This window comes from Furipterus horrens, unplaced genomic scaffold (assembly GCF_987537825.1).
Source record: "Furipterus horrens unplaced genomic scaffold, mFurHor1.1.pri manual_scaffold_8, whole genome shotgun sequence".
Taxonomy (NCBI): Eukaryota; Metazoa; Chordata; class Mammalia; order Chiroptera; family Furipteridae; genus Furipterus; species Furipterus horrens.
Window position 1 is genome coordinate 85,724,327 of NW_028327178.1, and position 27,489 is coordinate 85,751,815.

Genomic DNA, 27,489 nt, shown 5'->3' on the forward strand with positions numbered 1-27,489 from the left:
TGGTATAAGATAAGAATCCAACTTTATCCTTTTGCATATGGATATCCAGTTATCCCAACACCATTTGTTGAGGAGACTACCCTCTCCCCATTGAGTGGACTTGACATCCTTGCCAAACATCACTTGACCATACACAGAAGGGTTTATTTCTAGGCACTCTACTTTATTCCATTGTCTATCTGTCTTTATGCCAGAGAGCACACTGTTTTGATTACTGGAACTTTGTAATATTTTGAAATCAAGAAGTGTTAGTACTCCAACTTTGTTCTCTTTAAAAATTGTTTTGACTACTCAGGTCCCTCGAGAGTCTATACCAATTAGGATAAATTTTTTTTATTGCTACGAAAAATACCATTGCAATTTTTATAGGGATTGCTTTGGATACTATTGACATCTTAGCAATATTTAGTTTTGCAATCCATGAACACAAGAAATCTCTTTCCATTTATTTCTTCTTCTTTAACATCTTTCAATTACGTTTTGCAGTTTTCAGCATAGAAGTATTTTACTCCTTGGTTAGATTCATGCCTAAGTAGTTTATTGTTTTTAATGCTGTCATAAATGGAATTGTTTTATTTATTTTCTTTTTGAATTGTTCATTGTTTTTTCCAAATTTTATAGTATTTATTTTTCAGAGCTAAATAGTAAATCTTTCTTTCTTTCTTTTTTTAAGAGTATTTTATTGATTATGTTGTTACAGTAGTTCCAATTTTTTTCCCTTTGTTCCCCTCTTCCCAGCAACCCCTTCCCTCCAGAAATCCCATCCCCCTTAGTTCATGTCCATGGGTCATGCATATAAGTTCTTTGGCTTCAACCTTTCCTATATTATTCTTAACTTACCCCTGTCTATTTTGTACCAACCAATTATGCTTCTTAATTTCTGCACCATTTCCTCGTTTCTCCCCCTTCCCACTCCCAGCTAATACCCCGCCAAATAATCCCCATACCTATTATTTTGTTCTTATTTTGGTTTGCTTAGTTGGATTTTGTTTTTATTTTTTAGATTCAGTTGTTGATAGTTGTGAATTTGTTGTCATTTTTTTAATGTGTTTTATTGATTATAATATTACATTTGTGCCAATTTCCCTTCCCTCTGCTCCCCTCCACCCGGTGGCCCCCCTCCCTCCAGTTGTCCCCCCCTTTTAGATCATGTCCATTAGTTGTGCATACAGTTCTTCTCAACCTCTCTCTGTCTATTCCATTCCCTCCTACCATGATCCTTAATGCCTATATCATCTCCCTCCCTCTCCCCATTCCCCCTCCCTGTTGACCTCCCCCCAATATGTTCCCCGTATCTATAGTTCTTTTTCCAGTCTCGTTGCCTGTTTAGTTTGCCTTTGTTTCAATTCCCTAGCTTCTGTTGTTTCTTGTGATGCAGTTTTCATTTTAGATTTCATTGTCTTGATCCTCCTTTTTCTAAACCAGTCCCTTTAACATCTCATATAACAGTGGTTTGGATCTAATGAACTCTTTCAGTTTTATTTTGTCCTGGAAACACTTTCTCTGTCCTTCTATTCTGAATGACAATTTCGCTGGATAGAGTATTCATGGTTGTACGTTTTGGATTTTCATTACTTTGAATATTTCTTGCCAGTCCCTTCTTGCCTGCAGGGTCTCCCTTGAGAAGTCAGCTGATAGTCTAATTGGGACCCCTTTGTACATAATTCTTTTCTTCTCTCTTGCTGCTTTTAAGATTCTCTCTTTATCTTTAATTTTTGACATTTTGATTATAATGTGTCTTGGAGTGGTTCTCCCTGGATCCAGTTTTTTTGGAACTCTCTGTGCTTCCTGGACCTGTAAGTCCACTTCCTTCCCCAAGTCTGGGAAGTTCTCCTTTATTATATTTTCACTCAATTTTTCAAGTTCTAGTTCATCTTCCTCGCTCTCTGGCAAACCAATGATTCTTGTGTTGAGCCTTTTATAGCTGTCCCAGAGGTTTCTGATCCTCTCATCGTTGCTTCCCATTTCCTCTCGCTGCATTGTTTGACTGCTTGTTCCTTCTCCATATTCCGGTTTGTTGAAATGAACTCTGGATTTTATTTCCTCACCATCTGTCTCGTATGTGGTTTTGTTCCTTTCGTTATGAGTGTTTTTCGCTTCTTTCTCATCTTTTTCCAAATCTTTTGTGAATTCTGTAAGTCACCTGATAACAATGGCCCAGAACTGATCATCTGACAGGTTTCTTATCTGTTCATCTGTCAGGTTCTCCATCTGTTGCCTGGTGAGCTGTGCCACCGGGATTTCTATAGTTGTCTGCCACATTTTGACAGATGCGTTTTGTTTTCTTGGGCTGGCTGTAGGGGGCAGTGCCTGTGTACGCGTCACAAGCCAGCGACCGGCGCCTGTCCGCGACCTATTTCGCAGCCCTGTGGTGCTTTCTTTGGGGGCGGGGGTCCAAGATGGATTCACACAGTTATTCCGCTAGGAGACCAGGATCCGTCTTCCCGCCCCCCTGGGCCTCACTGTTCAAGGCGATGTGGTGGCTGCTTTCCCCAGCGTTGGGGTCGCGAGCTGCCGGGGGTTCGACTGCAGCCGGAGTTGTTCTCCCCGCCGCTGTCCCAGGTGCGACCGCAAACAGCTCCGCCCCCTTTCTCTCATCCTACCTGCCCAAAGGACGCCGCTGGTTTATAACTTCATATGTTGGGCTTCCGTGTAGTTTTATTTTCTGGAATTTCCAGTTATCCTTTGTTTTGAAGTAGTTGTATTCCTCTCTAGTTGTAGAGGGAGACCTAGCGCGTCCGTCTAAGCCTCCATCTTGGCCGGAAGTCGAATTTGTTGTCATTTTAATGTTCATAGTTTTGAACTTCTTTTTCTTAACTAAGTCCCTTTAACATTTTGTATAATAATGACTCAGTGATGATGAAGTCCTTTAGTTTTACCTTGTCTGGGAAGCACTCGAGCTGCCCTTCCATTCCAAATGATAGCTTTGCTGGAGAGAGTAACCTTGCTTTTCATCACTTCTAATCCTTCTTGCCAGTCCCTTCTTGCCTGCAAAGTTTATTTTGAGATATCAGCTGATAATCTTATAGGCACCCCTTACATAAGTCCCTGCTTTTCTCTTGCTGCTTTTAAGATTCTCTCTTTATCTTGAACCTTTGACGTTTTAATTATGATGTGTCTTGGTGTGGTGCTCTTTGGGTCTAGCTTGATTGGGACTCTCTGTGTTTCTTGGACTTGTATGTCTATATCCTTTGCCAAATTAGGGAAGTTTTCCTTCATTATTTTTTTCACATAAGCTTTCAGTTTCTTGCTCTTCCTCTTCTCCTTCTGGCACTCCTATGATTCAGATGTTGGCATCTTTAAACTTGTCCCAGAGGTTCCTAAGCCTCTCCTCATTTTTTCAGTTCTTGTTCCCTCATTCTGTACTGCTTGACTGTTTTTTTCTTTCTTACTTTCCAAATCATTGATTTGAACCCCAATTTTATTCTCTTCACCATTGGTTTTGTGTGGATTTTCCTTCATTTCATTTAGCATAGCCTTCACTCTTCCCTTATGGGTTTCCTGTATTTAAGCATATCTGTAAAGCCTGTGAGCATCTTTATCACCAGCGTTTTAAACTCTACATCTGTTAGATTGGCTATCTCCTCATTGCTTAGTTATCCCCCTGGAACCTTAATCCATTCTGTCTTTTGGGGCATACTTCTCTGTCTCCTCATCTTGACAGGCTCCTGTGTTTGTTTGCCTCTGTGTCTTATGTAGAGCTGTTGCTCCTGTTATGTTATAAGGGGTGGGGCCTTAGGTATTCATCAGTACGAGTGACCCATTTCACCATGTTGTGGTGCTGTATGTGGGGGAGGGATCTGAGAGGGAACAATGCTGCTTGCTCAGCACTAGCCCCTTTTCCAGGCACTTATCCCACTTCTGTACGGGACTGATGCCTCTCTAGTGGTTTCCCTGGCTGTCATCCCCAGAGTGGGTGGGTCTGCTGATGTTCTAGGACTGTGGGACACTTTAAGCAAGGGGTCTCTGCTGAGAGACCAGCAATTTCTTCCTCTGTCCCAACCCCCACTGGTTTGCACAGTCAAAAGCAATGAGGCTTTATTTTCCTCCGTGCTGGAACCATGAGCTGGGTGGTCTGGTCTGGTGCTGGGACCGCTCCCCAGGCATTCATCCCTACTTTTTAAAACATGTGACTGTGCTTTCCACCAGCCTGCCACTGCTGCCACCACCACTCTGTGTCCTCTAGGCCCTGGCTCCGCCCCTCCTACCTGTCTGGTTGAGTATTTCTTCTTTATATCTTTGTTGGTTTTCCATGCAACTCAATTTTCTGGAAATTCTGGCTGTCTCTAGTTTTGAGGTAGTTGTATTCTTTCTTAGTTGTGTAGAGAGATGCAGTGTGTCTGTCTAGGCCTCCATCTTGGTCGGAAGTCCTATAGTATTTTTATGGTATGTTGTTTTCCCAATTTTTAAAAAGATTTTTTAAATTTATTTTTAGAGAGAGGAGGGAAAGAGGGAGAGAAACATCAATCAATTGCTTCCCATAGACACCCACCTGGGGACCTGGCCCACAACCCAGGCATATGTTCTGACCAGTAACCTAATCAGTGACCTTTTTGTCTGCTGACCACTGCTCAATCCAGAGCTGTTTTCCCAAATTCTTATTTCAAGTAAGGCAGAGGAAAGTTGTTAGATGATCCAATTACATTTCTTTTTTCAATAAAATAATATAACAATGAAAACTTTCAAAATGTTTTGTTTATTTTATTCCAAAACTTTTTGCCTTTTTTTCAATGCTGAAACATCATTTTCACTTTGATAGTATAGATTGTGTATGTTTATTAATTTTTTATTTAGTATAAAAATTTCTATTATGAATATTTTAAAACATACAGAAAATTGGGGAGGAGGGTGCAGTGATCTGTCATCTACTCATTATCTAGACTTAATCATTCTTAACATTTTGCCAGACTTGTTTCATGTAACTTCTTGCCAAAGTATTTATAATACATTGCAGAAAATGACATTTTACCTCATATACTTTCATATGCATCTTTAAGAATAAGAACTTTTCCTCTGTTACCATTATACAATGATTATACAATGATTATACCTAACAAAATTAACAAAATTTCTTTATATCACCTAATATCCAATTCATATCCAGATTTCCCCAACTGTCACCGAAATGTCTTTTGCAGTTAGTCCATCTGAGCCAAGATCTATACAAGGACCACACATTGGTTGCATTTGGTTATTAGGACTCTCAACTCCATCTTAATCCAAAGGCAGCTGGGCAACTCTAAGGTCAGGAATGTATATGGACAAGCCTGTGTTAGTCTGGGGAGGCAGAGTGGAGGGACACAGAAAGCTGTGTTCATGTCTGAGAGGACAGGGACCTATAACGATACTGCATGTCATAAACTCTGAGACTGATGTGTTCCTGGCTCTAGTGCAGAACTATGTCTATATGTCTGGAGCCAGAAAGACAGGCTTCCGGAAGGTCTGGGAATCTTCACTCAATCAGATGTTGTCATCAGACACTGTGTAGCTCTGGGAGAAGATTTAATGTACAAGTTTATACCTCTTTGTGGCTCAGAATCTCTTTGCAGTGAATTCTGACCATGCCAACTGCCCTCCCCATCCATGAGACAAGTGAACCTTGTTGATTTACCCATCTGTGTTTGCTTCTTGGCTTTCTGCCAGTCTGAGTCTGCTAATGTCATTTGTCAATTCTATTGATTATCACTTGTCTTTCGAGAAGAAGCTCCCAAATTTGAAACATTTGTCTTGCTTTAAAAAAAAAAACAAAAAAAAACTGTAATTTATCTTTAAGTTAGAAGCTCTTTTACAAACGTTGCCACCAGACAACCAGTGAACTCTTGTGCAGTCAAATAATTTTCATGCTCATCCTTTTTAAAATGTTCTTATACAGTGAGCCACATGAGTGAAGCGTTTCTGGCTTTCACCTCTCTGCTGCACACCACGCCTCTGAAACAATGGTGGACACATTCTTTCATGGGATGCTCAGTATCCTCCCCCCAGAATCCTCTCTGTCCTCCTCTCAAATCAAAGTGATCACTCTTGGAGGCTACAGGGTTTTTAATTTTTGCTTTTCATCAAACGCTGGTTTTATTCAAAAAGTCATTAATATTGAAATTATTATCTTATGAAGTTCATCTTTCCTTTCATAGCTCATTTTAAATAGCTCTTGGATTTTATATCTGACAGAGTCTAACAAGCACTGTAAGCCAGAATACATCAGGAACATCTGTCTGTACTTTTATCAAACTGCTGCAAATTTCCCACATGTTTAATGTGCTTTAGTATTTTCCAAATCTTTAGAAATATTTTCTAAGTATATCCCACATATTTGCTGACCAAGGACCACATTTTAATTTTTCTACCACATTTTTCCATATATTGTTTCAATCAAACTTATTCCAATAGGATAATACAATTTAAAAAAATTCTCATCCAAGGATATGTTTATTGACTTTAGAGAGAGAGGTAGTGAGAGAGACAGAAACATCAATGTGAGAAAGAAGCATCAATAAGTTGCCTTGCTCCCATAGGCGCCATGACTGGGGATCAAACCTGCAGCTTTTTGGTGCACAGAATAACACTCCAACCAACTGAGCCACCCAGCCAGCGCAGATGAGACAATGTTTTACACAATGGCATGTAATGTTTTATCTTTTACCTTTAAATAAGAAATACAAAAAGAGACTTTCTAAGTACTTGTCATTAAATTTAATGAATTTTTGTCAAGTATTAGATCAGGTTTCCCATGACTTCAAAAACAAAACAATGAAAAGTACAGAATTTTGGATTAGGGCCCACCTACTTCAGTATGACTTCATCATGATTACATCTACAACAGCCCTATTTTTAAGTAATGTCATCTCCTAGGTCCCAGGGGTTAGAACTTCAACATATCTTTTGGGGCACATAGTTCAACCTATCACAGAGCTCTAAATATTTGCTGGAGGAGTGACTACAGACGCAGCACCAACATCCTATGTGTCTATACATGACATGAACAGTGTGAAATGCTATCAAAGCAAGAAGCTACACACATAAGAGCACAGTGATTAACCCCTGTGACCGTCAGTGTGGACAATGTTGACTGGAGATATCGTTCTGATCCCTGGCTCTGCCTTCAGATTTGCCTTCATTTGAACCCAAAGAGACTGGGTTCTGGCTACTGTTGAATCAAAATGTGTAGCCTTGGCTGGTGTAGCTCAGTGGATTAAGCACCAGCCTGCAAACTGAAAGGTTGCCAGTTCAATTCCCAATCAGGGCACATGCCTGGGTTTTGGGCCAGGTCCCCAGTTGGAGCTGTGCGAGAGGCAACAGATCCATGTATCTCTCCATGTAACTCACACATTCATGTTTCTCTTGCTCTCTTTCTCCTTCCTTTCTCTCTAAATAGTAAATAAATTTAAACAAATTTAAAAAATCAAAATGTGTAATTGCATCCTCTATTCATAGGAGTGCTCTGTTTGAAGGTATTTATTCCCACCTGTAGAAATAATTGGTGTTTATAATAAGAACCCAGTGATGCTGAGAAGTCAGGGGGTATCTTCTGAATCATCGAAGAACTAGATTACCTTCTGAAAAGTATTCCTATTAAATGCATTTGAATGATTTCTTTGAAATTCACAATCTCAGGGTAAGCCCCTTAAAAGCAGAGGCTGAAACAGGGTTTGAGTACACACAGTGTTTTGTGGGTGACTGTCAGGTGAAGGGGAGTGAGAGAAGCAAGAGGCGCAGAGCCTCAGCCTGGTTAGCAGGGAGCTCTGAAGCATGAACTGCACCACAGAGTTGGTCCTACCTTAACGCAAAGGGCTGGCCCTTTGTACCCCCGTATCAGACAATCACTAGCTGGGGATTGCCAGAGGAAAGGGAACGTAACTTCTCTAGTAAAAAACTCCTGGACAAGGAAAATTCTGCACAGGAGGGGGCAACTGAGAGCCATTAGCCACCAATACTCACAGAAGTTTAGAGACGCGTACACAGGCTGATGGAGGGGACCTGGCCTTCTGCCCAGCTGGTGAAACATGTAGAAGAGATAGGATGTGTGCCTGGCTCTAGGCACTGTTATGGGCTGAATTGTGTCTCCCCCACCATCACCAAATTCCTGTGCTGAAGTCTTAAACCCAAGTACCTCAGAATGTGACCAGATTTGGCACAGAGACTTTAAAGAAGTAATTAAGGTTAAATGAGGACTTTGGTTGGGGTTTAATCCAATGCAAATGGTACCCTTAAAAGAGAAGATTAGGATCCAGCCATACAGAGGGAAGGCCATGTGAAGCACAGAGAGAAGATGGTGACCTACAAGCCAAGAGAGGCTTCAAAATAAACCAACGCTGCTGACACTTTGATCTTGGACTTCTCACCTCCAGAACGGTGAGAAAATAAAATTCTGTTGTTTCAACCACCCAGCCTGTCGTACTTTCTTGTGGCAAACTAACACAACCACCTGTATTCATTAGCTCTCCAAAGGCCAGGATGTTTGGTTAGCCTGAAAATCACATCTTCCAATCCTGCTAGAAAACCTTGACTTTGGTATTTCATTATCCCGAGTGTCCAGCGGCCACCAATAAAAACAAATTCAAGTAATGCTCTACATCTATGGACACATGCTTACATCCAGGCATCTCATGAGAGTATTTCACATACCATATGAGGGTGGTTAATACAATCAGGAAGTGGACTTTGTTTGCTAAGAATTACAAATGTGAAAGCTCCTGCATTAAGGTGGTCAGAATAACAGTGTCTGGAGAGAAAAGCTATTAGAAGAGGCGTGCTTATTATCATTTGTTTATAGAACATCTTCACTCTGTAATGGTGTTGAGGAACATTAAAATGTCATTGATAAAGAAAGACTATATAACAACTCAGAGATTGATTGGTGGTTGGATTATGATGAAGAAGTACTCAAATAGCTATTGATTTCTAGTATGTTGTGTGAGGAAAAACATACATCAGTCTGATTTTACCATCTTCCAAACAATTGGCAATGAGTTGCTGTTCGGTAAGGAACTGCTATAAGTTTGGGAACATGTTATTGTTCATGGAAATAAAGCTAATTGTTAATTACCGTTTCCATAATGGGAACAAAGGACTGAGAAGACTGGAGTTTCCACAAGTATCACTTCAATTTTTTCCTCTCCCTTCCCCAGACCCTTAAATCAAATAGCAATGTTACCTCCCCAGAGTTTCTTCAGTTTTTATATCCTCTGTTTGTTGACTGGTGGAAATATTGATGAAGAGGTGAGGTGGGAGGCTCCACAGTGGACAAGGAAGCTGCGTATCACAGACTAGATCCTCCCATTCTCATCTCACCCTAAGTCTGAGCTTCACAGCTTGATTAGGACCAGTGACCCAATGACAGGTATTCAGCCCTCAGAAGCATCATCAAAAGGAGTTTTTCTGATCATTCCATCCTGTTCATGGGTTTTTATAAGAAGCTCTCTGAGGCTCTGTTCACCGTTATCCAGATGTAACCCCTGCAACTGCTCAGAACCTTCTCCCTTAACTCAGCAGGGATTTGGGGGACCATTTGCTCCCCAGATGACATGTGATAGTGTATGGAGACATTATTGGTTGTCACTACTGTGGTGTACTGTGTTCCCTCCCTACTAGTGTCCAGTGTACAGAGGACAGGGGTGCTGCTAAATATCCTTCCATGCACAAAACAGAATTATGTGAACCAACATGTCGATAAAGCTGAGGTTGAGAAGCCTGTTCCAACTATTTTTCATGAGAAACCCCTGCTCCACATTTCATCCTGCCTTGACCTACAATATCCATTTATGCCTCTACCCATCCAGTCTATAAATACCCACCAAGTACTTTATCTGGGCTTGAAACTGTTCCATTTGCTTTCAGACACACATGGAATAAGATCAAAGTTTCAAACTGCAGATTGGTAACTAGTAAAAGCACTAATTCAGAGAGTAGATTCTACATGTAGATAGCATGTTGTGTGCTAGTGGGATGCTGCTCAGCATGATGCTGGCTGGGCTCCCCCGTGTACTGCAGTCAGTTCCTGACCCACAACCTCACTCGCATGTCTGCCAGATAACTGGCTCTTGCCTGGGACAATAAAGGTCCTGTTTTCAGAGCATGTGTTGCTCACCCTTCAGTAAGCTCATTCATATAGTGGTGGTTGTAGGGTTCCCAGGAGCACCATGAAAGGGAAAGCTTCATTGTGCAAGCACTTTTCAAGGTTCAGTTTGCAATGCAAGGCAAGTCACATGGCCAAACCCAGTTTCAAGAGGTGAGAAATAGAGAGGAGTGGGGTATAAGGGGACTAAATGGTAATGGGAAAACAATACAGTAAAGATTAAATCAGCCCTGACTGAAGTGGCTCCATGGATTGAGTGCCGGCCTGTGAACCAAAAGGTCACCAGTTCAATTCCCAGTCAGGGCGCATATGCCTGGGTTTCAGGCCAGGTCCCCAGTTCGAGGCATGCAAGAGGCAACCAATCAATGTATCTCTCACACATCGATGTTTCTCTCCCTCTTTCTCCCACCTTTCCCCTCTCTCTATAAATAAATAATGTCTTTTTTAAAAATATTAAATCAAAAGAAAACCAAAGAGAAAATAAAAATTTAAAAAGTTCATTTTAAAACAAGAAGTGAGAAATAAACTCCACCTCTTGATGCAAAGAGGTACAGAGTCCCATTGCCAAGGCAAGAGGATACAAGGAGCTATTTTTGCAACCAGTCCGCTGAGAGTGACTCACTGATCTTCTTTCTGGCTCCTCTCCAAGGGCAAATACTGGGTTCTTCCATTGGTTTGGTTAAAAACCATTTCTCACTTTCACCTTACTTAAACCTCACCCCAGTCCCATGTGGGTCAACCAGGCAAGTTTGGTATTTTGTTGTTGCTTTACTTTAAAAATGTAAAACTTGAGGCTCAGCAAGACAGAGTTCTAGCTCAAGGTCAAATGCTAGTAAGTGACAGTAGTCCTTAATAATGATCATCATTTGTTGTGTGACAACTAGATGTCAGGTACTGGGTTATGGACTTTCTTAATTCTCAAAACAAACCTCTCATGAATACTATTTTACAAATAGGTAAAATAAAGCTCAGAGGGGTTAAGTAACTTGCTCAAAGTTACACAGCACATAGGGCTGAGCATGACCTAGGACTTAAATCCAAATTTTTCTCGATTTCTCAGTGTGACAGGATTGTTGTGAAATCTGGCTGAGCTCTCCTTGGAGCATGAGGTGGCCCCATCTTTGTGATACAGCAGGACAATGCTGTACAGTAGTCCCTCTCTATATCACGTTCACTTATCGCGGCCTCACTGTATCGCGGGATCTTTTAAAATATTATATTTATCACGGATTTTTCACTATATCACAGGATTATGTGGTACTGTATATGTATGTTGTTAAAGTTGTGTAGGTTTAGGAGTGTAGAATATGTTTAAGAACATAAGTAGTATTTATAAAAGTGTGGAAAAGGTTAATAAGGGAGTGGGAAAGGTTAATAAGGGACTGGGAATGGTTTATAAGTGTGTGGGAAGGGTTTATAAAGCCTTAAAATATATATAAATACTAAAATAAATGTAAGGTTCCTACTTCGCAGATTTTCACCTATGGGGGGGGGGCGTGGTCTAGAACATAATACCCGTGGTAAGTGAGGGAATACTGCACTTAGCTGAGGCCATCTCTGAACTGAAAGCGACTTTCCTCACCATCTAAGCTGATACACAGGACAATGGGAAGTAACATCCATTACAACCACGGCTAGTGATGTGGTCTGACAGGACTCACAGGGCCCACTGCTATTTCTTCATGGGGATGGAGGCTCAGGGTGAGGAGCCTAGGTCTGCTGACCTTTTAACACCAACCCAGCCTTTGACCAGTACCCGAGCTTAGGTAAAGTGTGTTAGTATAAATGATTGAGCCATGCCTGAGGTTGAAGGAGAAGAAGCTGGGCCGTGGATGGTGTGGTTCAGTGGACTGAACACCACCTGTGAACCAAAAGGTTGCCAGTTCAATTCCAGGTCAGGGCACATGCTTAGGTTGCAGACCAGGTCCCCAGATCGATGCTTCTCTCCTTCTCTTTCTCCCTCCCTTCCCCACTCTCTAAAAAATAAATAAAATCTTTTTTAAAAAACAAAAACAAATTTTTAAAGAAGCAACTGGGAGAAGGAGTTGTTTTGCTCAAAATATCCATGTCAATACTCATAGAAACAGGAGAAAAGAGAATATTTCTTCTTAATGCAGTTTTCTATTTATAAAAAGAATATGATCAGTGTAAAACACTGTGAAAACACAGCAATAGTATCTTTCCAAAAAGTCCAAATCACCCCTACTTCCAATGTCCCCATTATGAACATGGTCATGTCTACCCCGTGTCTTTGTACATGTGATTTATGTGTGTAATTTGTGTATGTATAATAAAAGCATTTGCCATGTGTATGGGAGTAATTTACAAATGAACTTATATCTGCCTTTGTAATTTATCAAAATGAGGACTTCCTTTCTGCTTTGCAGTCTGCGATGTTTGTCAGCATTTACTCCTCCCTGTACATCAATATTCTAGAATGAGACTGTAAGGGCTGTGATATAATCCATCATATTGTCACACCTTGATCATCTGCCCGGATCTCAGGGTTAGTTGGATGTTTAGGTGGACAGACTTGAATTGAGAATCTTTTCACAGAGGAGAGGGGGTCCCCTTATCTTTGAGGCAAAAAGTCAGTCTGGAGTGGCCAAATGGAGATGAGGATTGAGAAGGAAGGCAAAACCTCAGGTTTCTGCCTCCTCCCTACACCTTCTTCTCCCTCACCTGCCGCAGGGTCCCACAGTCCTTGAGTTAATTAGAAATGCCTGAGGGGGGCACAGAGGAATGGCCACACATTACATCTCTCAAGGAGCCCTGGAGCATGATGCGTGTGGGATCGTGGAATGCATTATTTATTTTCAAATCTACCTTGCCTTTGGCAGGCGATGCAGCGTTTCCACAGTCTGTCCATGCTACTCATCTAGTTAGGGACATGGAGACTCACATTTGTATGCTAGTCAAGAAAAATTATAACTTCAAGTGTATGCTTGAGGCTGATTGGCAATTTGCATCTATATGCTAATTTCTTAAATAATAAGATCTAGAGTCCTCATCCTTTCTCTTTTAGAGAAATTCCAGGAAGAAGAAACATTATTTTCTTATATAATTTGTCTGTATCTCTGCTTGTCATTATTCATGTGGCCCACAGAGAGTCTATCTTACCCCGAACCTCTGAATAAACATCACTTTCAGCTGTGGCTTTGAGCCTTCTTCATATACCTTGAATTCACTTTATCTCATAGTATCAGATTTAAAGAGGAAAACACATTTTTTAACTGCTTGGACTTTGAGCAATGGCTCAAACTCAGAGAAGTAAGCACAAGGTGCGGGGTGAGACCTATTGTTTTGTGTAGCCAAGCTTCTTGATAGGTGGGGTTGGTAAAGAAGATAAAGATTACAGTGGGCATAGCTTAGGTGATAGTGGTGAGGACAAAGACTAATTAAATTACTCTGCATAATAATTTGAAAGTTGCCTGCTGGAGCCTGGAAAAAAAACAGTGGAGATTGTGGAAGAGGAAGAGAGACAAGAGGGGTCCTAGCAATGTGGGGGAAGGAAGGGGTCATATCAGTACACAGCAGATGTAAATCATTTCTTTCTCAACTCACTTTTCCTACTTAGTGCTTCCATTAACTCATATGGCAACTTTGTGCGAATTAGGAAAAGATGCCTCCTCTAGACTGATGTAGACCCTTCGTGTCTGAATGGAGAGTGGAGCTGTTTTGCATATTGGCCCCCATCACACAGTATCCTTCTGTAACATGCAGTCTATGCCATAGTATCCAGCAGGTTGAGCCATGTGGCCAGGTATCAATAAATAAAAACCAGCCAATTATCTCCATGCCGTAGTCATAAAATCCTGGAAAAGATCTGCCACCCCCAGCACATATTTTCTGTGGGAGCTGCATGGGCTAGTACAAGCTGGCCATTAAAAAGAACATAATACACCCCGACTGGTGTGGCTTAGTTGGTTGGGTGCCCTTCTGCAAACCAAAAGATCGCCAGTTTGATTCCTGGTCAGGGCATAGGTCTGGGTTGCGATTCGGTCCCCAGCCCAGGCGCATATGAAAGAGGTAATCGATTGATGTTTGTCTCTCATGTCAATGTCTCTCTCTCTAAAATAAATAAATAAATAAATAAAATAAAATATAATAATATTTTAAAAATATATAAAATAAAATAAAATATTTTAAAAGAACAGAATACTTGAATGGAATTTCGGGCATTAGTAAAATATTTTGGAGATGGGACTATCATGAAAATTCTTTGGCTGTTATTTGGAAGATGTGAGACTGAAACCACGAAACTGCCACAGGCGACAATGGCATCCTTTACGTCATGCTTGGAAAAAACATCTGCATGCCTTCCCAGTCACTGCCTCAGGTCCAGCAGCCCCTGTCTTCCCTAAGAGCAGTTGCAGCAGATGATGTCAGTGCCCCACGCCCATAGCCCTTTGGCCCTCACCATTCCCGGCATGAATTGTCCTCCTATAGCCTGTGACTTGTTGCTTGAGAGCTGCCTCCAGCTGCAGAAACGTTCTCAGCCCCCTGGTGCAGTGCGTAGGGTGTGCTGGAGTCTTTGATGCCCCCAGAAGCTCTCCTCAACCAGTGTCAAAGCAGGTTGGAGGAACTTTGTCACATCTGGGTGAGGACAACTCTGAGGAATGAGCTCTTCATAGTCTCCTGAGTTTCTGCAGGGGGATAAAGCCCAAGTGACCCCCAGAAGCAACCTGGTCATTAATATACACTTCTCTGTCTCACCTCTGCACAGCATTGCAGGTTTGTGCTGACTCACTTCCAGATAAACTTCTTCTCTGGGTCTACTCCTAGAGAATCCCAACCTAAAGCAGCTGCTTAAGGGATTAGTTAAATTACTTCTTCCTTTAAGCCTTCAAGTCCAGTTCTTCAGACTCCAGGGTGGACAGGAAGTAATTTCACCGAGGCATTTAACATATGCAAATGACATTCAAATCAATCCCACTCGGTGAGTAGACTAAGAGTGTTATTTCTGCAAACCTAATTATGCTGACACCTACCACATGCCAGAAAAAGAAAGACTGTCAAAACAAAGATAACAAACAAACGCAGCAAAGCAAGCAGCCCTGGACCGCGTTATCAGCTCCCAGATGAGTAAGGCTTTACTATGAGAAGTTCTGATTTCCAAAATGGGGAGCCGAAAAGGGAGAGGTGTTTCAGACGTTTCCTCTCTGAAGCACCCAGTTATGTTCCCACTCCCTGGAATCTTGTCTCCACATCTCCATAACAACCTCTGTCCTATGCTGAGTACTGAGATTCTTAAAGAGAACACTGGCATCCTATCCACTTGTTGGGCAAGGCTCACACCTAAGTCTTGTTCTTGGTTCCTCTTTCCCTCACTCACCTCATACCCAGTTCATCAGTAAACTCCATCGCTCCTACCTCTGGAATACATCCCATGGGTCCCATGTCTCTCCTTTTCCAGTCCTCCCACCCTGGTTCAAGCTGCCATCAGCACCCCCACCTGGATTACTGCAGTAGCCTCTTACCTGGCCATGTCTGCTTCTAGGAGCAGTCTGGGTAGTTTGTGTCTTCTAGAAATATGTCCATTTCATTCATCCATCTGGAATTTATTTTTTTGGTATGATGTGAGGTAGGTTTTTCACATTGATATTCTATTAATACAGCACTTTTTTTTTTTTTTTTCAGTGTTATGTAGTTTTCTGAGAACAGGTCTTTTATCTCTTTGGTTAAATTTATTCCTAGGTACTTTATTTTTCTTGTTGCTGTAGTAAATGGAATTTTTTTTTCTAGTTTCAATCTATGGCATTTTATTGTTGGTGTACAGAAATGCCTTCAATTTCTGAATATTGACTTTTTACCCTGCTATTTTGCCAAATTCACTTATTATGTCGAGTAGTTTTTTAGTGGAGTCTATAGGGTTTTCTGCGTACACTATCATGTCATCTGCAAATAATGACAGTTTTACTTCTTTTCCAATTTGGATGACTTTTTTTCTTTTTTCTTGTCTAATTGCTGTGGCTAGAACTTCCAATACTATGTTGAATAGAAGTGGAGAGAGTGGACATCCTTGTCTTGTTCCTGATCTCAGGGGGAATGCTTTCAGTTTTTGTCCATGGAGTATGTGGCTTTGGGTTCCTCATATATGGTCAGAAAATCCGGAGCCGGAGTCCCTAAGGCGGTTTGACATTGTAGTCAACACCGGCAACTCCTGCGGCGCACCTGAAGCCAAGCTGTATTGACTTTGTCTTTCCCTTGGACCCTTCAGCTGCGAAGAGAGGGGGGGTCTGCTGCATGGGCAACAGCAGACCCTCCATATCACCCTGCCCAGGCTCTGTAGCTTCAGTTTCACTTGAGAGGACACTCCAGCGTCATCGCAAGATGTCGACTCAACACGGGAGGAGACAGATACCGGTTATAAGCTCATCCGATTGGCGAAGGAAACGAGCGCCAGGGGTCTCCTCTGACGGTGGGAGAGGTCATCGCACCTCACTGGACAGCTACCGTCTCGCCATGGCTCGCCTGCCCCACTGGGTGCGTGGGGATCAGAGAGGCGCCTCTCGAAAAGTGGGCCACAAAACACCCGCACCAGTTAATTCCAAGCAAACAACAAGAAAGAAGCCTCCGGCTCTTCGCCTCGCTAGCTGGAACATCAGGACCATGTGCCCCGGACTTACTGCAGACCTTCCGTGGATCAAGGGTGCCAGGAAAACCGCTGTCATCGATAGGGAACTGGCACGACTAAACATCGACATTGCGGCTCTACAGGAGACCCGGTTGGCCGACAACGGAACTATCAGAGAAACCAACTACACCTTCTACTGGCAAGGGAAGTCTTCGGACCAACCAAGACAGCACGGAGTTGGGTTCACTGTGAAGAACACGCTTGTTAACTCCATAGAGCCACCCACAGGAGGCACAGAGAGATTACTTACCCTCCGATTGTCAACAACTTTCGGCCCAGTCAGCATTCTTAGCGCGTATGCCCCAACCCTCTGCGCCACCACCGAAGAGAAAGAACAGTTCTACCATGCACTGGACGAAGCGTTATCCAAGATCCCCAGAAGTAACGCTCTCTATCTCCTTGGAGACTTCAACGCAAGAGTAGGAGCTGACCACATGGCCTGGCCCACCTGCCTCGGAAACTTTGGGAGAGGAAAGATCAATGAGAATGGTCAGCGACTGCTTGAGCTTTTGTGTCACCACGGCCTGTGCGTGACAAACACATTCTTCAAGTGCAAAGAGATCCACCAGGTGTCATGGAGGCACCCCCGCTCCCGTCATTGGCACCAGCTTGACCTCGTCATTACCAGAAGAACGGATATTGGCAGCACCCTCCTCACCCGCAGCTACCACAGTGCAGACTGCGACACGGACCATGCCCTCGTGGTAAGCAAGGTGCGCATAATGCCGAAGAGGTTGCACCACTCCAAGATGAAGGGTCGCCCACGCATCAACACCAGTTGTGCCAGCAACCCAGTTAAGACCCAGCAATTCATCAACAAGATGGAAGATGCACTCGGCGAGGGAGTGGCGGCAGATGACATTATCGAATCCAATTGGCCACGTCTCCGCGACGCCATATACAACTCCGCCATTATTGCTTACGGGAAGAAAGAGCGGAAGAACGCTGACTGGTACGAGGCTCACTGGGAAGAAATGGAACCCGTGATCGAGGCTAAGAGGAAGGCCCTACTGGCTTACAAGGTCACGCCCACTCCCAGTACACTTCAAGCTCTACGGGCTGCCAGGAACAAAGTCCAGAAGACCGCCCGCCACTGTGCCAACACCTATTGGCTAAACCTGTGCAGAAGCATTCAGGAAGCCGCCGATATAGGCAACGCACGAGGAATGTATGAGGGTATCAAGAAGGCAACAGGCCCAATCCCCTCCAAGATCGCCCCCCTTAAGTCCAAGACAGGTGAGGTCATCACTGACCAGGAACAGCAAATGCGGCGGTGGACCGAGCACTACCTCGAGCTGTACGCAACGAAGAACACCGTAACAGACACTGCTCTTAACGCCATCCCAGACCTACCAGTCATGGAGGAGCTAGACACCCCACCTACTGCGGCAGAGCTCGGCAAAGCCATCGACCGCCTCGCTTGCGGGAAAGCACCAGGAAGCGACGGAATCCCTCCAGAAATCCTAAAGAGCGGGAAACCAGTCCTGCTACAGCCGCTCCACCATCTACTCTGTCTCTGCTGGAAGGAGGGTTACATCCCCCAGGATATGAGAGACGCCGACATTATCACCATGTACAAGAACAAAGGAGACCGCAGCGACTGCAACAACTACCGGGGCATCTCTCTCCTCAGCGTCGTCGGCAAAGTATTCGCCCGGGTCGCTCTTGCCCGCCTGCAGACCCTTGCTTCCCGCGTCTACCCAGAGTCCCAGTGTGGCTTCAGAGCTGGCCGTTCAACAGTGGACATGATCTTCTCCCTACGCCAGCTGCAGGAGAAGTGTCACGAGCAGCATAAACCACTCTACCTCGCCTTTATTGACCTCACGAAGGCGTTTGATCTGGTCAGTCAAAGCGGACTCTTCAGCTTGCTACGGAAGATTGGCTGTCCACCACATCTGCTTGCTGTGGTCATGTCCTTTCACGACAACATGCACAGCACGGTGTCCTACAACGGCGCAACCTCTGAGGCCTTCCCAGTCAGCAGCGGAGTAAAGCAGGGCTGCGTCCTCGCGCCTACGCTGTTCGGAATCTTCTTCTCCATGCTCCTCCAATACGCCTTTAAGGACTGCAGCGAGGGTGTCTTCATTCACACCAGATCCGATGGCAAGCTCTACAACCTGGCCCGTCTACGAGCCAAGACCAAAGTCAAAGAGGTGCTCATCCGTGAGATGCTCTTCGCCGACGACGCAGCTTTGACATCACACTCCGAAGAGGGACTCCAGCAGCTAGTCACTTGCCTTTCCCACGCATGCAAGGAGTTCGGACTAGCCATCAGCCTGACGAAGACGAATGTTATGGCTCAAGGCACGGGGACTCCCCCATGCATCACCATCGACGGATACACCCTGGAGGTTGTCAACGACTTCACTTACCTCGGGTCCACCATCTCGAGCTCTCTGTCAGTCGACTTGGAGGTCAACCGGAGAATCGCCAGGGCAGCCACAGTTATGGCCAGACTGAACCGGCGAGCGTGGAACAATTCCAGCCTCACTGAGAAAACCAGACTGCGCATCTACCAAGCCTGCGTACTCAGCACTCTCCTCTATGGCAGCGAGACGTGGACCACCTACGCAAGGCACGAAAGGAAACTCAACAGCTTCCACATGAGGTGCCTGCGACGCGTCCTGCATGTCGCCTGGCAGGATAAGGTCCCCAACACCGAGGTGCTGAAGTGAGTCAATATGAGCAGTTTGCATGCAGTTCTTAGCGAGAGACGCCTCAGGTGGCTCGGACATGTCAAAAGAATGGATGCAGGCCGTGTCCCCAAAGACCTCCTCTACGGCGAGCTAGCAGAAGGCAAGAGGATGACAGGGCGCCCAAAACTGCGGTTCAAAGACATCTGCAAAAAGGACATGACACAATGCTCCATCAATCTCAACACATGGGAAGTTCAAGCAGACGACCGCCTAGCCTGGAGGCTCGCGGTCAGGCAAGGTACGTTATGCGCAGAGGCTGCGCGCAACGAGGAGGCGGTCCAGAAAAGATCGAGGCGGAAGCAGCGTCAGCAGCAGCAACAACAGCCATCTGCCTTCACCTGTACCAAGTGCGGCAGGGATTGTCACTCCCGAATCGGACTGCACAGCCATTCTCGGCGGTGCAGATAGACTCTCAAGAAGCTACGCCATCGTCTCTCGAGACGGACGGCTGCCGACGACGACGACGACGACGATGTTGAGATATGCTCCCTCTTTTCCCAGTTTGCTAAGTGTTTTCATCATAAATGGTGTTGTACTTTATCAAATGTCTTTTCAGCATCTATTGATATGATCATGTGATTTTTGTCTTTCATTTTGTTTATGTGGTGTATTACATTTATTGATTTGCGAATATTAAACCATCCTTGCATCCCTGAAATGAATTCTACCTGATCATGATGTATGATCTTTTTAATGTATTGCTGAATCCGGTTTGCCAATATTTTGTTGAGGATTTAATACAGCACATTTATTGAAAAGAACATCCTTTCCCCACTGCAACAACACCTTTGTCACAAATCAAATGATTAGATATGTTTTCCCACTCTCAATTCTTTCCCTTTATTTACAAGTTTTATAATTACTTCCTACGTTCCTAGTTGGTTCATCTTTATGCAACTGGTATTTAGTGTCAATGGCACAATTAATTTAGAAAAGGCAGGATAAATGCTTGATTCTTTCTCTTTGTTTACTAGTTTTAGAAATAGATTTAGTTTACTAGCAAAGTCCAATGGTGATCAATTGAGTTTTTTAACTATCATTATGAATTTGTGTATTTAAATGTAATTAATATGTTGCAATCAACTACAGTTGTTATCTTTATTGATGTGCGGAGCCTCTTTTTGGCTCTGAGGCATTTTCATATGACCCTACTGTTTTTTATAAATTTCTTGCTCTCTGGTGTGTTTGCAACATTAGATGACAAACAGGTAGAAAGCCCTTGGTCAGATGAAAATCCCATGAGGTTGACTGGTAATCACGAGAATTCAGTGCAGGCAGCGGCTTATGTATAACAGATACGTCCAGGGCAGGGAGGGCCAAAGCCAAGAGTGACTCCCCACCCCCAATGGGACCACCTCCACGGTGAGGAAAAGGCAAAGCATGCAGATCAGGAAGAAAAGGGGATGGGGGCACATGAAATAATGACAGAAAGTATTTATGAAATTTTACTTTGTGCCGGGAGCTAGTGTAAGCATCAGTCCTTACAACAATAGCGTGGGGTGGGCACTGTTATCAACCTCCCTTTACAGATAAGGAAACTGAAACGCAGAGAGGTTACAGTGCTTGCCCAGAGCCACAAGGTCCCACAGCCAGTAAATGATGGAGTCGGAAGTTGAACTCAGGTGCTCTGCCAATCAAAACAGAAAGGAATGCAAACACTCCTCCTTCCTGGATTGGTTAAGGGGGACTTTGGAGGGGGTTCCAGAACCGTGTGGAAGTCTGGACAACGCCATGTCGTGCTCAGCGACATTTCAGTGTGAATTTTAGTCCCGGCTGGCCTTGGGGTGCCCTAGGTAAACTATAACTTCCCTCCACCCCCCACTCCACCCCCGTAAGAGTGCTTCCTCCTTTCTTCCCCAGCTTCCGGGTCCAGCCCTGGTCATGCCCTCACTAGGGTATTGATGGCAGCGCCGTTTCCTGCATTCCGCGGAAATTCACCTCTCTGACCAAGGTGATAATATTACAAATAAGTCTCTAGTGAGTGGTTGGTAGGTGCTAGGTGCTGGGCAAGTGCTTTGCATGCTTTCTCAATTATCTCCATTTTATAGAAGAGGAGGCTGAGTGGCTAATTTGTTCAAAGTCACAAAGCTAGTGAGTGTTGGGGTCAGTGTTCCACCCAGGTATGTCCCAATCCAAAGCCCTGCACTTGTGATCCACTGCTGCCCTCTGCTGGGCATGTGGCAGCACTGCCACGTTGTGCTGGGCACCACGTTTTATCACCTAGGCCTCCAGCTCATGCAATAGCATCTATAAGGGGGCAGCGGGGGAGGCTAGGTAGAGGGAGTTCTGGTCTCAAAGCCACTGCAGAGCCCCTCAAATTGCACCAGTAAAAACAATATTTTTTTTTCTGTGAAGAACACTATTGGTATAATTGGTGAAATTTGAATAAAGTTCCTTAACAGTAAAGGGACTTCAGGCTTACAACTTTTAAGCAATTCAGAAAAAAGGGGTGTGTGTGTGTGTGTGTGTAGAAAGAGAGATAATAATTAAACAAATATAGAAACTGTTAACATTTGGGGAATTTGAGTGAAGTATGTAGGGAATTCTTTATACTATCTTATAACTTATCTGTAAGTCTGAAATTATTTCAAATAAAAAGGCAAATAATTGCACCTCCAGGAAGCCACCCACCATGGCTTTCCTGGGATTTTCCCTGGAAACCGATGGAGTTCATAGGAGACTGAAAACTTATTATTTGCACCTCTCCTCAGCTCTTCCTCATGGCAAAAATCATGACAGCCACAGTAGGTAGGGAGTATAGGGACCCTTGAGACAATGGGAGGAAGAAGCTACCTCTTGAGCAGTAACTATTAGGGGTGTTCAGTTCCATGAAGGGCCCTGTGGGCACCCCCTCCAATGCACACACCTATTCACAACTACAAGCAGATAGGGGATCCCAACAGGATAAGCTTGTGTGTGTCCTGACACTGGTCAGCATTGTGAAGGGGCTGGCAAGCATTTCTTGTGAGGAAGTATGAAGCGGGTAAGATGGGGAGTTTGAGAGAAGGCTGGGTGGTGTAGGGAGGAGCTGGCTGGGGGCACGTGAAAAACAGTACATTTGTCAGGGAGAGAGGAGCAGACGCAAGAAGACGGAGCACTGGGTGGAGGTGCTGGGAAGCACACGTCATCCCACCCTGTGGTTCCTGGTGTGGAACATCATCCCAATGATTACACCTGAAGGCTCACTAAGGACAACCTGAGGCTCTCCCCTGCTGCCCACCTGTGGGGGTGGAGGGGTCTGAGAGGACATGACTCTCACTGCAGGGAGTCCCACCCCCACAGATTCTGATATGACAGGTCTGGGCTGCTGCCTGGGCACTGAGAGTTTTTTAAGCTCCTCAGGTGATTCTAATGTACAGCCAAGTTTGAGAATCAGTGACATGGACTGCATCCCCTTTAAGGATCTTTGAATCCCAGAGAAACTTGGACCATGTGGACAAGGTCAAAGGGCCCATCTTGGCTGCGAGAACTTCAATTACCTTGGTCAAGTGGATTTACCCTAAATGTAGTCTCCATCTGATGGGTGTCTTTTGACCATAAAAACATGCTGAGGTTTTTTATTGAAATTGAGAAAAGACATTAAGAGAAGTGGCTCCAGAGTTTTACTCACTCCATTTGAGAGCTCCCTGGATTTTCATTGATTTTGGAACCAGCCTTACCCTTTAGTAAATATGGGAAGGTGGTGTCTTTTTATTTAGTATGTCATGGCCAGGCCATTGGTCCATTCTCTGGGGCTTTCCACGTGTCTTGCTTTGTTTCCCTCCCCGACCTTCCCCCAAGAGACCAAAAAGGTGATGGTACACTTCCTCCTCCAGAAAATAACACCCAGGCCTCTGGGATTCTGCCCCACCCTCCCAGGAAGAAGTTAGCCACTGTCAGGTGGGAGAGGGGCCACCTGGAGACAAACTCCATCCAAGCCGGTGTCCTGGCCCAAGATTTGGATTGTCTGAGGCTCCCTGAGGAAGAAAAGATGGTCTCACAGAAGGGAAGAAGGGGGTGGGTGGCCACAGCTGGAAAAAAGTGGAACCTGAAGTCCAGAAGGATGAAGGGCTTGGCTGTGGACCTAACTCTTCTCCAGCCATGACCTTATCCAGTCTCCTGGCTCTCGGTGCAGACTAGCATCCATGCCCTGACTGCGCCACGTCCCTAGACTGGACATCCGTGCATGGATATTACACAGGCATGTCGGACCTGCTGGGTCCAGAACCAAACTCCTGACCTCCCCTCTCTGTCCCACCTCCCACCGCCACAGCCTTCGTCAGCTCAGAAAAACGGCACTGCCACTCTTCCACCGCCCAGGTGAGCCATGTCACAGCCACCCTTGACTCCTTTTTATCTCCCCCCTGCTGTATAGAATCCTTCAGCAAATTCTGATAATTTCACTGTTTCTCACTGCACCACCCGAATGGAGCCCCCATAACTTCCCTTGCCTGGATTTTTGCTGTCTGCCCCCACCCTCATCTCCCTGTTCCGCCCTTGCCCCTCTGAAATCTATTCTTAGCACAGCAACCAAGTGACTCTTTGAAAACAAACATTAGATCAAGTCATTCCTTGGCTCTCAACTCCAACAGCTTCTCATCTTGCGAAGAGTAAAAGCCAGTGGCCCTGACCCTGCGGAACGACCCACTCTCTCCTGCACCTCATTTCCCGCCACTGCCCCGCCCACTCACCTGCTTCATCCACCATCGCAGTTGTTTGAAAATACAGGCGTCTCCCCACTTGCCGTGCACCTGCTTGGAACTCCCGCCCCCACATCCTTCAAGTGTGTCCACTTGCCCAAACATCCCCTTGGCAGCAAGGCCACTCCTGACCACCCTCTTCAAAACTGCAACCTCCCCTGCAGCACTCCCTGTACCCCCTCCTGGTTACATTCTCCCCATCTAACACGCTTTTCCCATGTTTGCCACCCTCTCCTAAAATGAGCTCCATGAGGACAGGGGCTGTGTTGGCTTCATTTGTTGCTGCATTTCCAGTGTCCAGACGGAACAAGCACAGAGCAAGGACCCCACAGCATCTGACTATGCATGAGGACGGTCAAGGATCTGAGGTGGAAGGTCGCCAGCTGCAGACGCCTGTGCGGGTGCCTAGGGAAGGTGGGTCCTGATACCACCGACGGGGCCTCCCTGCAGTGAGCAGACCTGGAGCAGAACCTCCAGCAGACGGACCCCTGGCTTCAGGTACAACAGAAGAGAACAAGGCAGCCGGGGAAAATGACTAGTGTTGGGCTCCTCATTGTCCTTGAAGCCTGTGGCTTGGAGTCAGATTTCGTAGGATTTTGGAAAGGAAGTAAACAGTGTTTCTTTGCACTTTGAGTGTTAGGAAGCACTTCATTTCCCAGGTCCCACTACTTTAGGGTTCCTGTGGGCCAGAAAGGCAGATGCCCCCGTCCAAAAGGCAGACAATTCGGAGGTCCTCCTGGCCCAAGCACTGGCCTAGGTGGGGCTGGTCCAATTGCTCCCAGGACTTCAGACTCAGGGCTACTCCAGCCACCCACCAGAGGCCCCAGTCTCACCAGTCCTGAGGTGGGGAGTACATCCCAGAGCAGGTGCTGCTGATGGTGGGACCATAAAGGGAGGAGGACTTAGGCAGGCTGAGGGGGACCGGAAGGGAGGGAAGAAAATCAGGCAGAAGCAGCAGCACGCGTGAAGGCCATGAGACCAGAGCACCAGGAACACAGAAGGAATGTGCACCCAGTGTGGCTGTGAGAGGGCAGACCCCGAGCGTGGGGGTCAGAGGGGACAGCCTGGGGAACCTCGTTAACAAGGCTGAACTTTGACCTAAGGCCACAGGAAGGCATCTAGCAGAGAAAGCTCACCCCAGCTACAGCGTAGTGAGTGGTTTAGCAGAGTGGCCAGAATGAAGGTGGAAGGGGTTCACTCCTAGAGGTGGGCTTAGGTAACAGAACAGGTGCGGGGTGGGGGGTACAGAACACTGATTGGGGCAGGTGTGGGTAAAGAGCCAGATTTGGGTTTGCCCAGGCCAAGTCCACATGAAGAGGCCTTGTGGGTACGTGTGGGTTGGAGACATGGACCTGGAATTGTGGTGGTGAGGGTGGTAATCGAAGCCCTAAGAGTGGATGAGAACACCCGGCAGAGGGTTCAGTGGAGGAAGAGCGCCTCGGGCAGAATGCCACCAGCCAAGGGCCAGGCTGGAGAAGATGCTCAGAAAAGTGGCTCAGGAGGACAGCCGAGGCAGGAGGAAAGCCAGGAGAGCAGGTGGTGAAGGCCGGACAGCATCCTGGGAAGTGACACTGGTTCCACAGAGCCAAGCCCCCATCTCCCCCCAAGTCAGCACTCCCCCCATCAAGAAGCACACGGGAGCTAGAATTTAATAGATGTTTATTTGTGTAATAGGACATTCAGGTATATAAATAAGGTAAATACTTTGCAATGCATAGTCCATCATGTTCTGACACTGCAGTGGGAAAGAATCTACATGTACTGGCCAACACTGATCAGACGGTGCACAGAGAAGCCTGCTGTGGCACAAACACAGGGATCTAGGGAACGCCAAGCCAGGTAAAGGGCACAGCAACTAGAAAATACTCTGAACTCCCCTTTTGGGCTGGTGTTCCTTGGCACAAAGCCAGCAAACCCAGGACGTGAACCTAATGGAAGCGAGACATAAGTGTTCCAGCCTGTCAGCAAACACAATTTCACAGAATCACCAAGTGGCCCGACCCAGCTGATCCCCGAGCACCACACACAGGGAAGCCCTCAAGAGGCTGCAAAGGGCGCAGCCCTGCCCAATGCCTGGGAGACCCCAGCAGGGGCACTGTCTGGGGGCCCTTGCCCCCAGCTGAGAGCCTTGTCTGTAGAGACAAAAAGCTTCCTGGGTCCATTAGATGCACTGAGGAGGGAGGAAGTGCCAGGCCTGACAAATGCAAGTCCAGAAGGACGAGAGGACAAGCCCAGGACCAGCCTGTCACAGCAGCTGCTTACTAAACACCTCTACAGCCATGTTGTCCCGATTCCCGCCGTAATCATGACTTCATTAGTTAGTGAAGAGGACAGACCAGCAAACACAATGGGCCTCTGATCTGCTCTTCATTCCCTGCAAACACCCAGGATCAGCTCACAGCCAAGCCAGTATCTCTTGAATTTCACAGGTTGTCCTTGTCCACACCATTCCTTCAAAGTGAAGAATCCCCCACCTCACACACACACCCTCTCCAGCTCCCTGTCTCCTTTCAGAAAACTAAATTAAATATTTTTCACTCAACCGAGTGCCTGTTCTCCCTTCATTCGTGACTCACCCACGTGCTCCTTTGCTAACCAACAATCCAACAGAAACACCCCCCATCTTCTATCCTCAGTGGTCACCTGTTTCTATCCTGTTAATACCTTGATGAAAGCATGAAGCACAGGCTGTGACTTGTCACACTGTAAAGGCGTGGGCAGGGCTTCTCAGCTGCCATCTGCATTATAATCAGCTGCAGAGGTACTTTCTCTTTTCTTCCCTCTTCTTGACCTGTGATGGCCGACTGCACAGGGCACTGCTGTAGGTTCCTGAGCTGTGTGTGCCCTTGGCCGGGGGTGGGGATGGGGTCCTAAGCAAGTCACAGAGACCCTCACCCACGGAGTGGAACCACCCCCAGCAAGAGGACAAGAGGAACAAGCCCCTTTCCCGTGGAAAATCTACACCAGGGGCGGCAGGAAGTGAGGAAGGCCTCAGGCAAACCACTGCCACTAAGTGTGGAGAATTTCAAAACATCCTCACGTCTTCATTCCTTCTGTCAGGCTGGCCTTCTAAATAAAGTGCAAAGCACGCAGACATCGTAGGTGGGTGTTAAGGTTGGATTGCTTCTCTCAGAAGGTCAGTGCGGTCCGCTTTCTAGACCTTGTATACCCCCCCCACCCCCCAGGCTGCATGCAGGGCAGGTGGCAGTACGGCAACTTAACATGCCTGGCACATATGAAGCATTGTTACTATTGTGCAATTCTTATTAATAAACACACTGCTGGTAACTTATTGGCTGGAGAAAAAGAAAATGAGCCTCAGCAGTTAGGCATCTGGTGGAGACGGAAGAAGAGAAGACAGGGTTTTCAAACAGCCAAGCAGACTTAAAACCCACTGGCCATAAA